We start from the raw sequence: 14,368 nt of genomic DNA, 5'->3' as shown, positions 1-14,368 counted from the left end.
GATTTATATCTTTGGGATAATTTGTAGTAGTTTCACACAATTTTGTATATGATGTGGTCATAATTTTAAGCATATATCATAACAAATCCATTTACCTTATTTTGTAGGATGTTTGAGCCGGATAAATATCCCGGCCTTGATGATTATTACGAGGAGAAGCATCGTGCTGTGCTTGTGGAAAGAGGGGAGGTAATTATGTATCTATATTGTCGATTCTCATATTGTGATTATATTGTGAGTAGTTTAGAGAAGTATATAAATTGTGCGTGTGATTTTTGTAGGTTCCTCCAGTACTTCGGTTGAGAGGCCACAACCCATGTGAGTCACTGAGGTATGACCGTCGCTACGAGCCTTATTTTAGAAGAATGGATCTTTTCCAGTTTGTGCTCAACCTTAAAGGCACACCACCATGGCTGAACTCGACGGCCATTACTGCCCTTACGGACCGTTGGAGGCCGGAGACGCACTCTTTTCACCTTGCTCTTGGTGATATGACCGTCACTTTGGAGGATATTGCGATGATCTCCGGTCTTCCAATCGAGGGTAGGGCTCTTACCGGGAAGGTGAAGTCCGAGGGGTGGCGACAAAGGGTTGCAGGTTTGGTTGGTGTTGAACCTCCCCGGTGGATTCGTGAAACAAAGAAGGATCCTAGGCCATCTGGTGTTTTGTTCTCGTGGCTACAAGAACATTTTTACGAGTGCCCAGAGAATGCCAGTCCGGCTGTTGTGGAGAGGTACGCAAGGGCTTACTTATGGAATCTTATGACCCAAGTGGTGTTTCCTGACGGCACGGGAGACACAGCCTCCTGGATGTTCTTGGACCCTCTTTGTAACTGGGATGTTAAGTGGAGTTGGGGGTCGGCGGCACTAGCCTTCTTGTACCGTCAGGTAATGCTAATTTGATGAATTTTCATTATATGAAAGATTTTTTTGCATGTGATTTTTTAATGTGTATACAAATGTGCAGTTGGACGGAGCATGTATGAGGAGTAAGCCGAAATCTTGTCTTGGTGGTTTTGTTTGGGCCCTACAGATTTGGATGTGGGAGCGTATCCCTGTGGGCCATAACTTGACCATTGCTCCGGAAGAACCTTGGGAGTGGCCTTTTGACGGGGATGAGGAGCGGTATCCCACTATCGCATACACGTGGGCTAATGTCCAAGTGTCTAGTATCGCAGCCATGGGGCGGTACAAGGCATACATAAGCGAGCTTGACATGCTTACTTACAACCAGGTAATTATCAAATGCCTTGCTATCAATTCAGTTTTTTTGTTGTTGTGCATGGGCTAGTGACATGTTGTGATGTAGGTTAATTGGAGGCCGTACATGGTACTTAGGCAGTTCCCTTTGAGCAATATGTGCTTTCGTGACCAACATCTTTGGCGTGTGCGTTGCCCCATGATATGCTTTTATGCGGTGGAGTGGCATCTTCCACATCGTGTTTCGAAGCAATTTGGAGTACAACAACGCACCCCGCCGGAGTATGTTGAGACAAGTGTGGTGATACATAGGTGAGAGTTTTTGTACCATATGTTCATCAATTTGTAACCACTGAAAAATGAAATTGATACCGATACTTCTCATGCTTTGTAGGACGAGCCGGCAACACAACAAGAATGTCATTAATTGGGAGGATCACCATCTTATGTGGGTGGACATGTGGAATGCTCAGAGGAATGCCCGAGTTGAAGATGATCACACACCTGACAACGACGAGGGGGCATATTTAAGGCATTTGGAGTGGCTTCGCAAAGAGTACAGAGTTATCCTTAAGGGTGCTTGGACTCGTGCCGATTGTTTGGAAGTAATGCCAAGTGAGGCTGCTGATGGTGCATTCAACAACTCTATTAGGGAGACCATTGGAGCGCACCTAGATTATGGCCCTCTGCATGACCGAGTGGTATGCCTTTTTGTCTCTTTTTTGAACATGTGTCATTTCTTCATGAGTGGTGTGTCACTTAAGTTTTATTCAGGGCACGGAGCTATGGAGATGTATCAATGATAGTAATGTGGTGCTTGGCCGCGCACGTGGTAGAGAAACGGACGGTCTCGTTAGGAGTACTCTACAGGTTAGAGGCCTTTTTAATATGAAGATTTATTTTATACCATGTGAACTATTTTTGCATATTTACCTGTCAATGCCTTTGCCTCTGCAGAAGGTTGTGAATCGTTGCCGAACACTAGCCGCTTTACTCTCTGGCCATGGCGGTTCATCAACGGATGTGCGTGCACGTGCTCAGTATAGAATGGATGTTCTTTCTTCCGCTCGTCCATCTTTGAGCCAAGCACGTGCTTCTTCCGCTCGTCCTTCTTCCAGTCGAGTACGGATTGATGAACAGGAAGATGAAGAGGAGGAGACAGACTTCGATGCGGATCCGGACTATGTGGAGCTTGGGGCTTCGCAGATGGAAGATGCTCCACAGCCAACTCAACCTTCTCAACCTTCTACAGAAGCACGCCGAGTTAGCTCAAGGAACATCCGACGTCGGGGATGGCAAAACACTCCAGAGGGCTACGTGAACAGGGGGAAGATGGCTGCGAAAAGAGGCAAGAAGTGAAGTGATGACTGATGCGAGCTTGTTAGTTCTATATCTGGTGAACTAGAAATGTAGTTAGCTTTTCAGATGGAGCGAACTCGTTAGTTCTATATCTGATGGACTTGTTATTTCTATGTCACCAAGACTTGTTAATTATTATGTAAGCTGGATCATGTTAAGTTCGTTGCTATACTGTCTCATTGCTATACTGTTGATGTACTTGGCATTTATATTGTGAAAACTGTTGGATCATTAACTAATAATCTGTTGCTGTACTTGGCATGGTTCGGTGTGATATGCATAGAAGGTCAGAAACGCCAAAGACATTGGCGTTTGTGTGTGGCCTGGAAACGCCAGAGGTACCTGGCGTTTCTGCTGTGAACGGCAACGTTTCATGTGTGTGTCCCAGGCAGCTTCTGTCTTAAAGGAATGCCAAGCCACGTGAAGCGTTTCTGTGTAGAGCAGAAACGCCAGGACCTTTGGCGTTGCAAGCGTACACCACAATGTTTCATGTACGTGTCCCAGGCAGCTTCTGTCTTAAAGGAACGCCAAGCCAAGTTCAGCGTTTCTATGTAGGTCCGCAACGCCTTTGCCTTTGGCGTTGCCAAAGTGCAGAACAACGCCCAATGCTTTGGCGTTTCCGTCAGAACAGGAAGTCAAAAACAAACTCCAAAGCAATTTGGTGGTACACATAGTTCACCACATAAAGTAATACACATAGAGGAGTCTAGAGCAATTGTGACATCACATAGTTCACCACATAAAAGAGTACACATAGAGGAGTCTAGAGCAATTGTGACATCACATAGTTCACCACATAAAGGAGTACACATAGGGGAGTCCGAAGCAATAAAGGAGTCTAGGAAACAACAAGGTTCAAGATGAAATGCACACGAAGGTCCAAAGCATGGCACAGTTCACATCATAGCTCTATTGTGTAGAGCAAGGCCCCCCTTTCCCTTCTTCTTCTTCCTCTCTTCTTCTTCCTCCTCCTCCCTTTTCCTTATGAGATGAGCCTCCTTAACCACCCTCTCCATGAATATCTTGTTCTTCCTCTCCTCTTTTTCAGCTGCGAATGCCCAAAGCTTCATGGTTCTTTCTTCAAAATCCCTTTGACGCTTCTTTTGTGCCTCCTCACATTTCCTCACCAATGCTTTCTGCCTAGCGCGACACTCATATGATGCTCTCAACAATTCCTGATTCTCAGCTTCAAGCTCCTCTTCCTTCTTCTTCTTTAGTGCGGCTTCATCCTCCTCTCTCAGCTTCTTCGCAGCCTTCTCCCACCACCCCGCCATCTCACCTTCGCCATCCTCAAGCCCCTTCATTGTTGCCTTGTTGGGTTGAGAAGCCTCCATATCTATGAAAAATTACAAGACATCAGTTAGTAAGGACAAAAACAACATGAAAATAATATTGGGAAACATGAAAATAATTATGAAGTGTAGCCACGTACGGAAATGGTCCATCTAGGTATCCAAACATTCCTCTAGCATTACCACGGCCTCTACCCATGAAACCTCCTCTACCACCACCAGAACATCTACCCCTACCACGAGCACCATCACCGGTAACTCGTTCTCGACCACGACCACCCCTGGATCCTCGGCCACCACCAGAACCTCTACCCCTACCACGAGTACCATCACCGGTAACTCGTCCTCGACCACCACCAAGGCCACCACCGGAACCTCGGCCACCGCCAAGGCCATCACCGGAACCTCGGCCACCGCCGAGGCCATCACCGGAACCTCGGCCACCACTTGAAGAAGAATTGTGCCCTTTTGAAGTTTTGTTTGTTTTGCAAGTCCTTTTGTTGTGCGTCGTTTCATTGCAACCACCACATTGGTTCCTATCACGTGGCTCCATGAAATGTCCACTACCAAACTCTCTGGTGCTCATGAGGTCATCCATATCATTCCTGTATCGCTTTGTTCTCCTTCTACCCTTGGGTTGTACCATCATCTCCGGATCGGGCCTAATGTTAGGAACGTGATACTCTGGCCACTGGGATGCATCCAGAAAAGGGTGAAATCTAGACGCCCATGTTAACTTATGAGTTTGCAAGTTGAATTCATGCAACCTTACAAATACTCCATCGGAGATGTTCACATTCCTGATGCGGGACACCGACATCATGTGTGAGCATGGCCAGTGGTACTTACTAGGCCGCTCACAAGTGCAATGTCTTGTCCTAAGAGCCACCTTAAATGAGCGACCGCCATATGATTGTCCATCTCTAGTTGTCCCACCTGGCTCATCCAGTTGGTATTTCATTTCTACATCATCGAAACAAGTGACTCGCTGGATGGCTGACTTGTCTCTCTGAAACTCCAGCCACTCGGCAACCTTCTTCGGATAAATTTCATTGGGAGGCTTCTCACTATCAGCAATCAACTTGTCGATTTCATCGGAGTGCTTCAAAAAATACTCATTTAGCTTGTAAAAGGTATATTCCGCTATTGCCGTCACCGGCAACTGACGTGCACCCTTCAAGACGAAGTTGAAGCACTCAAAAAGATTGCTTTTCATGTCACCATATCTCATGCCTCCTTTGTCACATGCCCGTGACCACTTGTGTCTCTCATCAATATTCCTTTCTAAGAAATCTTTCCCACCTTTGTTTGCCTTCTCATAGATTTTGTTCAAGCGTGTCGTGAATGACTTAACGGAGAAGGCTACACATACGGAGTTAAGATCCTTGCAAAGATCCTTGTTTTTGCAAGCTCTATAAAAGTTTGCAACGAAGTGCCTCATACACCATCGGTGGTGAAGCCTCGCATGCCCTGGAATATTAATATCCACGGCCTTCAATATGCCTTGGTGGCGATCGGATATGATGCATACCTCCCTATTCGGAGGAATGATCGTGCTCCTAACAAGTCTCATGAACCATTCCCAGTTGTCTTGGTTCTCCACGGAGACCAAAGCAAATGCCACAGGCAACACCTGATCGTTAGCGTCATGTGACATTGCTATCATGAGTGTGCCCTTGTATTTCCCTGTCAAGAATGTCCCATCTATAGATAGAACCGGTCGACAATGCTCAAAAGCTGCAATGCATGGGCCAAACGTCCAAAAGGCACGACGGAACAGTCCTTCAATATCTTGGACATAGTGGTACATTCCTGGATTTTTATAAGACATCGCTCCCAGCAACCTAGGTAACATGTTGTAAGCCTCTTCCCATCCACCACACAACATTCTGAGAGCGACTTGCTTGGCCTTCCATGTCTTCCCATACTTGACCTTATACCCGAACTTATCTTCAATCCAACTCATCAACAACTTCACTTTAATGGTTGGATACTCGGCTATATGTTTCTGGTATTTATAACCAATGAATTCCGAGGTTAGTTGATGGTGTGTCTTCCGTGCTTCTACGGCCGGCGGTGTGCATTGGTGAGTGGCTTTGCAACTAGTTATCTTCCACCAACCATCTTTCGTGAGTCTTCCATTGACTTTCCATTTGCATCTTTCTACCTCACATTTTCATGTCTACGTGTCTCCCGAACCCGTAGGGTCTACACACTTAAGGTTCAGTGACGCTAGGGTTGTAGAGATATGAGTATGCAGCAAACCGAAAGATGTTCGCAGTCCCGGATGAGATCCCGGACATCACGAGGAGTTCCGGAATGGTCCGGAGGTAAAGAATTATATATGGGAAGTCGAGTTTCGGCCATCGGGAAAGTTTCGGGGGTTACTGGTATTGTACCGGGACGAGCGGTAGGGTCCCGGGGGTCCACCGGGTGGGGCCACCTATCCCGGAGGGCCCCATGGGCTGAAGTGGGAGGGGAACCAGCCCCTGGTGGGCTGGTGCACCCCCCTGGGCCCCCCTCTGCGCCTAGGGTTGGGAACCCTAGGGGAGGGGGCGCCTCCACTTGCCTTGGGGGGCAAGTCTCCCTCCTTGGCCGCCGCCCCCCCCCTAGGAGATCCCATCTCCTAGGGCCGGCGCCCCCCCTGGGGTCCCTATATAAAGAGGGGGGTGGGAGGGCAGCCGCACCTGACACGTGGCGCCTCCCTTCCCCCCTTGCTACACCTCTCCCTCCCGTAGTCGCTTGGCGAAGCCCTGCCGGAGCCCTGCTGCATCCACCACCACGCCGTCGTGCTGCTGGATCTTCATCAACCTCTTCTTCCCCCTTGCTGGATCAAGAAGGAGGAGACGTCACGCTGACCGTACTTGTGTTGAATGCGGAGGTGCCGTCCGTTCGGCGCTAGGATCTCCGGTGATTTGGATCACGACGAGAACGACTCCCTCAACCCCGTTCTCTTGAACGCTTCCGCACGCGATCTACAAGGGTATGTAGATGCACTCCTCTCTCTCGTTGCTAGATGAACTCATAGATTGATCTTGGTGAACGTAGGAATTTTTTTATTTTATGCAACATTCCCCAACACATGGCACACTGGAAAAGGATTCGACTCTTTCGAACCTACCAGCACCCAGAGCTAGTTCAAGAGATCAAAAACACTAAATACATCCACCAAAGCAGGATCTTAGGGTTTTACGCATCTTTGCGGCCCGAACCTGGGTAAATCCCCCTTTGTGCTGTTTACTTGTCCCGCTCTTCTCACGATCCCGCGCCCTGCAACCGTAGTAGGGATTCTTGTGATCTCATAGGTGTCGTTTCCCACCGACATCTTTGGCGCGCCAGGCAGGGGGCGCACATTGTGAAAATCTGGTCTAGTAGTTGGCCCAGCAGTTCATCATCGCCATGGCTCCTAAGAAGAAGACGACCACGGTGATCGGTTCATTCGGGACCAGACTACCATCACCGGTGCGGGCCAGTAGCGGGCCAGTCACGGAGAGAACCCGAGGCGCGACCCGCCAACACCCACATCGGCCTGGCAGTCCAGGCCCGGCGGGCGGCGTCGTTTGTACGACGGGCGATGAGCCGCGTGGCGCCGGCCCTAGAGACCGAGTCGGCCCCCCCACAGGGGGCGCGGGGCCCTCCAGGGGCATCGTTGTGCCGCCAACCGACGGCGCGGCGACCTCCAAGACACCAATGCCAGCACCCATGGCGTGCTCTTCTTAGATCGTACACGATGAGCAGCGCCGCCCCGCTGGTGACCCAGGGCGCCGCCCTGGGAAGAGCCCCATGCGCCCTTCGCAGGATGAGGGAGGCCAGCGTGCGCGCCAAGGCGCTGACGAGGGTGGCGGACGACTGCGGAGCCGTGGTGAGGCTCCTTCTAACGTGATTGGAAGTCGAAGCGCATCGCGGTCCACACAGCTCTGGCCGCCGCTCACGCCAGCAGAAGCCCTGGCACGCGCGCAGCTCCTTCTCGACTTCCCTCCCACTGCGGAGAAGCTTGACGAATGGAGGGCCACCGCCCGGAGCCTCGTCGACATCGCCAACAATGATGAGTTGCAACCGGCGGGACCCATGGGCCGTCGATCCGTCGAGCCACCGCCTGCCAGCGGGGGCCGAACCAGAGGCGATGCGGCCACGGCGTACTCCCCTTCTCTGCACCGGCCACCGCAGGCGACGACTCGCCGTGACGATGCTCGTGATGATATCTCCATCGCGTCGTCCGACACACAAACCAACCATGATCAGCGCCAAGTCCTTCGGGAGCGGGCTCATGAGGATGCTCGAACCACCATCGAGCGCCGATGTGTCGCGCGCCACCAGTCGGACAGGCGGGCAGGGCCTGCTACAGACCACCCAGCGTCGGGAGGCTAAGGTGGCCTACCCTACGAGGTGGGTTGTCTGGCCTTCACCCGTGAGCTTCGGCAGTTCCAGTGGCCCTCCCACCGCACGTTCAAGCCCGACGTTAGGGAGAAGTACAACGGCAAGACTCACCCATCAGAATTCGTCAACATCTATACCATCGTGATGCAAGCTGCTGGGGCCCGCAACGATAAGGTGCTTGCCAACTACTTCCCGCTGGCAATCAAGCCTAATGTTATGTCATGGTTGATGCACTTGCCGATGGACTCCATCTATTCTTGGGCGGATCTGTGCCATGACTTTGTTGGCGCCTTTACCGGAGGTCACCAAGCTCATGGCCAGGAGAGTGATTTACACATCATCCCCCAGAAGGAAGGAGAAAACTTGTGCAAGTACATCCAAAGGTTCAGCTGGGTGCAGTACAACATCCCCGATGTTCATCCTGCCGCTGTGATCAGTGTGTTCCACCAGAATGTGCACAACTGCAAGATGCACGAGAAGCTGGCGATGAGCAAGGTCAAGGATGTGGCCGAGCTTTATGTTCTGGCCGATCGATGCGCTTGCGCTGAAGAGGGAAGTAAGTACCCCGATGAAGATGTCGGCGCAGAAACCGACTCCACTGGCGATACCGCCACCCCGAAGAAGAAGGTCCGGTGCTGTAACAAGAAGCGCAAGGGCAAGGCTGTGCTTGCCGTCGAGGGATCCGACGACACCAGCGCCACCAAGAAGACCAAGGCGAGCGACCCCGGCAAGGAGGTTGCCGGATGTGTCGCTTGCCGGGCCTTGGAAGCTGCCGACAAGCCAGGAGGCTCCGACAAGCAGTATTGCAAGATCCACCGCACCAAGGGCCATGACCTCCAAAACTGCCGACAAGTAGAGCTGCTCGCTGAGAAGCAGAAGGCCGAGTATGAGCGGTGGGCCAAGGAGAAGGGCCAAGATGGTGCCGAAGGGTCCGACAAGAAACGTGGCGGCCAAGGAGGCCGCCGCGGCAAAGATAGTCAGCAGGAGAGGCCCGCCTGGGGCCGCGACAAGAAGCAGGAAGACGATGATCATGACGGAGAGGACGAGTCCGGCGACCACGAGTTCCAGAAAGCCACAGAGGCCATGTGCGTGGATGGTGGTGCCTCGCTGCATACATCCCACCGCCAGCTCAAGCAGTGGGCGCGTGAGATCACAGTGGTGGAGCCATCGTTCGACACACGGAAGCCGCTGAAATGGTCCAGCACGCCCATCATCTTCAACACCGAGGGCCACCCTGACCGCACTACTGCGGTCAGGTGCTTGACGTTGTTGTTTTCACCAACGATCCGCAACCTCAAGGTGACAAAGATGTTGGTTGACCGCGGGGCCGGCCTGAACTTGATCTCGCGTGTTGTGGTCAAGAGGCTGCAGATCCCTGATGGAGACCTCGAGGAGACGGGCACGTTCCAAGGGGTTAACCCAGGGAGGAGCCAGCCAAAGGGAAAGGTCACGCTGCCCGTGACCTTCGGAGGCGAGCTGAACCACAAGACGGAGAGGATTGTTTTTGATGTAGCCGAGATCCCCTTGCCTTACAATGGGATCCTCGGCCGCCCAGCAGTAGCCAAGTTCATGGAGGCTTCACACTACGCCTACAACATGCTGAAGATGCCCGGGCCGATGAACATCATCACCGTTCCCTCCGACAAGAAAGATGTGTTGGTTTGCGCCGACCAACTCTACCGGAAAGCAGTTGCGGCAGCTGCCGCTAAGGCACCTGCTCTAGCCGACGGAGCCCCGGGAGGGAAAAAGACCAGCGAGACCCCTCACACGTACTCCGGCAAGCGCACCTCTTCGGGGTGTTGCGCTCCCGTTGAGGACGTTCCAGAGAGCTCCGCCGGCAAGAGCTAGAAGTCCGGAGCTGCACCACCGGAGACCAAGAAGGTGCCCGTCAAGGAGGACGGCACGGGTGGAGCTTTTACCATAAGCTCCACCCTTGACAGCAAATAGGAAAGCGAGCTCGTCACTTTCCTGCGGGCGAAAGTCGATGTGTTTGCATGGCAAGCCTCCGACATCCCCGGCGTTCCCAGGGAAGTGATTGAGCACCATCTTGCTGTCTGTCCTCATGCGCGGCCCGTCAAGCAAAAGGTCAGGAAGCAAGCTCCGGAGAGGCAAGAGTTCATCATGGAGGAGATCAGGAAGCTAGAGGCGGTAGGCTTGGTAAGAGGAGTACTCCATCCGACGTGCTTGGCCAATCCGGTGGTGGTGCTCAAGGCAAACGAGAAGTGGAGGTTGTGTATTGATTATACAGACATCCATAAGGCTTGTCCAAAAGATCCCTTCCTGTTACCGCGCATCGACCAGATTGTTGACTCCACGGCTGGGTGTGACATGTTATCATTCCTTGACGCCTACTCAGGATACCATCATATCTTCATGACAAAAGAAGACGAGGAAAAGACATCATTCATCACCCCATGTGGTACGTATTGCTTTTTACGGATGCCTTTCGGGTTGAAGAGTGCTGGCTCAACCTTTGCAAGAGCAGTCCAAATTGGTTTTGAACCCCAGCTACATAGAAATATGGAAGCTTATATGGATGACATAGTGGTCAAAACCAAGGACAAAGCAATACTTGTGTAAGATCTGGAGGAAACATTTGGAAACCTGTGCAAGATCAACCTCGAGTTGAACCCTGAGAAGTGTGTCCTCGGTGTCCCGTCTGGCAAGCTTCTCGGGTTCTTTGTGTCACAACGAGGGATTGAGGCGAACCCAGACAAGATTAGGGCCATCGAGCAGATTGAGGCACCCAAACGGATCAGGGACATGCATCGGCTAACTGGCTGTGTTGCCGCCATGAGCAGATTCATCTCCAAATCCGTGGAGCGTGCCCTCCCCTTTTTCAAGATCTTAAAGAAGACGAGCCCGGTGGAGTGGACCCCAGAGGCCGAGGTGGCATTACAAGACTTGAAGAAGTACCTCTCCTCTGCCCCGGTGCTGGTTGTGCCCAAACCACAAGAGCCGTTGCTGCTATATCTAGCAGCAACAAATCAAGTGGTTTGCGCCGCATTGGTGGCACAGAGAGAGGTCGACAAAGAGTCAGCAGCAGCGGCAGAGTCAACGGTTGGCGGGCCAGAACCCTCCCCGGCAGGGCTCGGTCCCGGCAAGACTGAGTCCCCGGCAGGGGCTGATGCCGGTGCGGTAGGGCCCGCACGGACGGGTGAAGTGGCGCAAAGGAAGAAGATGGTACAACACCCAGTCTACTTCGTCAGCTCCCTTTTACAGGGAGCTAGGTCGAGGTACTCAGGTGTGCAAAAATTGCACTTCGGCCTCCTTATGGCCTCGACGAAGCTGCGCCACTACTTCCAAGCGCACGAGATTACCTTGGTTACCCGCCTCCCATTGCAACGGATACTGCATAACCCAGATGCAACGGGGAGGATCGTGGAATGGGCCCTGGAGCTGTCGAGTTTTGGTCTAAAGTTTGAAAGTACCTCGACGATTCAGAGCAGAGTCTTGGCGGAGTTTGTTGCAGAATGGACCTCGACGCCTGACGAGGAGGTACATGAGACCACTCTCCCTGGCAAGGAAACGAGCTGCAACTGGATCATGTACTTTGATGGGGCCTTCTCGCTGCAAGGCGCCGGTGCTGGTGTGCTACTTGTCGCACCCACTAGAGAGCACCTCAAGTACGTCATCCAAATGCGCTTTCCCCGGGAGATGTCAACCAACAACACCGCCGAGTACGAGGGTTTGCTTGCCGGTCTCAGGATCGCGGGCGGACCTCGGAGTCAAAAAGCTTATCATCAGGGGCGACTCGCAACTCATCGTCAGGCAGATCAACAAAGATTACCAAAGCCCGTTGATGGAAGCTTACGTGGATGAAGTGAGAAAGCTGGAGGAGCGCTTTGACGGTATGCAAGCGGAGCACGCCCCTCGGGCGGAGAACGACATCGCCGACTACTTGTCAAAGCGCGCTGCCCTCAAGCTACCTGTGGAACCAAGTACTTTTGTGCTTCAGCTGACTCAACCATCTGTCGAACCATCAGCCTGACAAAACAAGCAGAGGAAGCTAGGCCCCGGCAAGTACTTCCCCTCCGAGCCTCCCGGGGCCGCTGGCGAAGATACTGCCGCGGATGCCAGCCTTGCCGCGGGGCTGCCAACTCCGGCAGGGCCTGAGGCCATGGCCGTAGAGACGGATGCTCCCACGGCAGAAGAGGTGCCTTTAGTCCTTGCCGTCGAGCCGCGAGCTCCGGCATGGGTGCAACACACTGTCCCATTCCTCCAAGAGGGAGAGCTTCCTGAGGAGCAGGAAGAGGTGGAAAGAGTAGCAGCCGGTCTGCTCTGTATCAATTTGTTGACAACGTGTTGTACAGAAGGAGAGCAAATGGGGTGAAATTGAAGTGCATCTCCCAAGAGGAAGGTCTAGAGCTGTTGGCGGAGATACATGGAGGCATATGTGGCTCCCACATAGGGTCAAGGGCCCTTGCTGGCAAGACTTTCGGGCAAGGCTTCTTCTGGCCCACCGCCCTCCAGGATGTGACGGCACTAGTAACCAAGTGTGAAGCGTGCCAGTTCCATTCAAAGAAGCTTCATCAACTAGCTCAAAGCCCTTCAAACCATCCCTCTCTCTTGGCCCTTCTCGGTCTAGGGGCTCGACATATTGGGCCCCTTCCCCCGTGCCATCGGGGGCTTTGAGTACTTGTACGTTGCAATCGACAAGTTCACAAAGTGGCCGGAGGTGGAAGCAGTGAGGAAGGTGACGATGCAATCAGCCATCAAGTTCTTCAAGGGACTAGTTTGCCGTTTTGGGGTGCCCAACAGGATCATCACCGACAACGGCACACAGTTCACAAGCCATGCCTTCATGCAATACATTGAGGATCTTGGCAGCAAGGTCTGTTTTGCTTCCGTGGCACACCCACGGAGCAACGGCCAAGCAGAGAGAGCAAATGCAGAAGTTCTGCGAGGCTTAAGAAGGAAGACTTTCGACAGGTTGCGCAAGAGTGGAAGGCGCTGGATTGATGAGTTGCCGATGATTCTTTGGTCGATCAGGACGACGTCAAATCGAGCCACCGGCCAGACACCCTTTGCCCTGGTTTACGGGGCATAATCAGTTCTCCCCACAGAACTCATATACGGGTCACCCCGAGTGCTCTCTTATGATGAGCTTGAGCAAGAGCGACTGCGGCAAGATGACGCAACGCTCCTTGAGGAAGATCGTCTCCGGGCGGCTGTGAGAGCAGCACGCTACCAGCAAGCCTTGCGCCGGTACCATAGCTGCAAGGTTCATGCCCGGAGCTTTGAGGAAGGCGACCTTGTTCTTCGGCATGTTCAGTCGGCCAAGAATTCCAACAAGTTGACGCCAAAGTGGGAAGGCCCTTATCGGGTAACACGAGTCACCAGGCCTGGCGCAGTCCGCATGGAGATTGAAGATGCCATTCCAGTGAGCAACTCCTGGAACATCGAGCATCTTCGCAAGTTTTACCCATAAGGCGCGGCTGCCGGGCCTCCCGGCAAGCCACCCTTTTGTACAAGCCTTGCCGGCAAGGCATGTAAGCCTTTGTACAAAGCCAGGCGCAGACCCTGAGCACTAATAAACGAAGCGCTGGCGCCCTAAGTTATAGCATGCATGCTAGGTTGAGTCTCCTCCTCGGTTAGGGTTGATAGTGCTTAGCAGCGGCTAACCCCTAGCTTAGAGGTTGAGTGTGCATCTCTCTGTTTCTTCTCTGTCCTCTTTGGTTCGCAGGACACGTAAGCATTTCTGCCGAGCTGTTTGGAAGAAAGGAGCGGATCGGTGCCCTGACCCTGGCAAGCCAAACTTGCCGGGAGCTGCAAATACAAGGATCCATCCACGGCAATCCAAGGTTGCCGGGGGCTATAGATCCATATAATTCTTTTATCCTCTATCATGTATTTCGTTATGGACTAGGATATGTGAAACCTCGTTTAAATCTCTAGGCTACCATGCTCCCCTCTTCCGCACCCAAGGATTATCTCCTAGGTCTGAAGTTGGTCGTAGTCGCGGCAGCAAGGGAATCGAACGTGGGGCCTAAACCCATCTCATCCATGCCTCCGCCAAGAGCATGAGAAAGGTCGAGCAAAATGGGGGGGGGGACGGCAGGGCCTGTCGCCGGGCGAAAAACATTTACCTTAGATAGTAACAAGGATTCGTTCCTTGTCGTGGGTTTCCCCCGCGAACGA

At 52.6% G+C, this 14,368-nt stretch overlaps 1 long non-coding RNA gene across 1 annotated transcript; it reads left to right on the top strand.

Annotated features, from left to right (window-relative positions):
- Nucleotides 1-834: 834 nt before the first annotated feature.
- On the top strand, nucleotides 835-2,040 carry LOC123064585 (uncharacterized). The gene is made up of 3 exons (XR_006430731.1): nucleotides 835-887; nucleotides 967-1,481; nucleotides 1,594-2,040. It is a non-coding gene; the product is annotated as an uncharacterized lncRNA (long non-coding RNA).
- Nucleotides 2,041-14,368: the final 12,328 nt, after the last annotated feature.

Source organism: Triticum aestivum, chromosome 3B (assembly GCF_018294505.1).
Source record: "Triticum aestivum cultivar Chinese Spring chromosome 3B, IWGSC CS RefSeq v2.1, whole genome shotgun sequence".
NCBI classification, from domain to species: domain Eukaryota; kingdom Viridiplantae; phylum Streptophyta; class Magnoliopsida; order Poales; family Poaceae; genus Triticum; species Triticum aestivum.
Note: the sequence above shows the minus strand (reverse complement) of the source record. Positions and strands in the feature narration are given on the sequence as shown.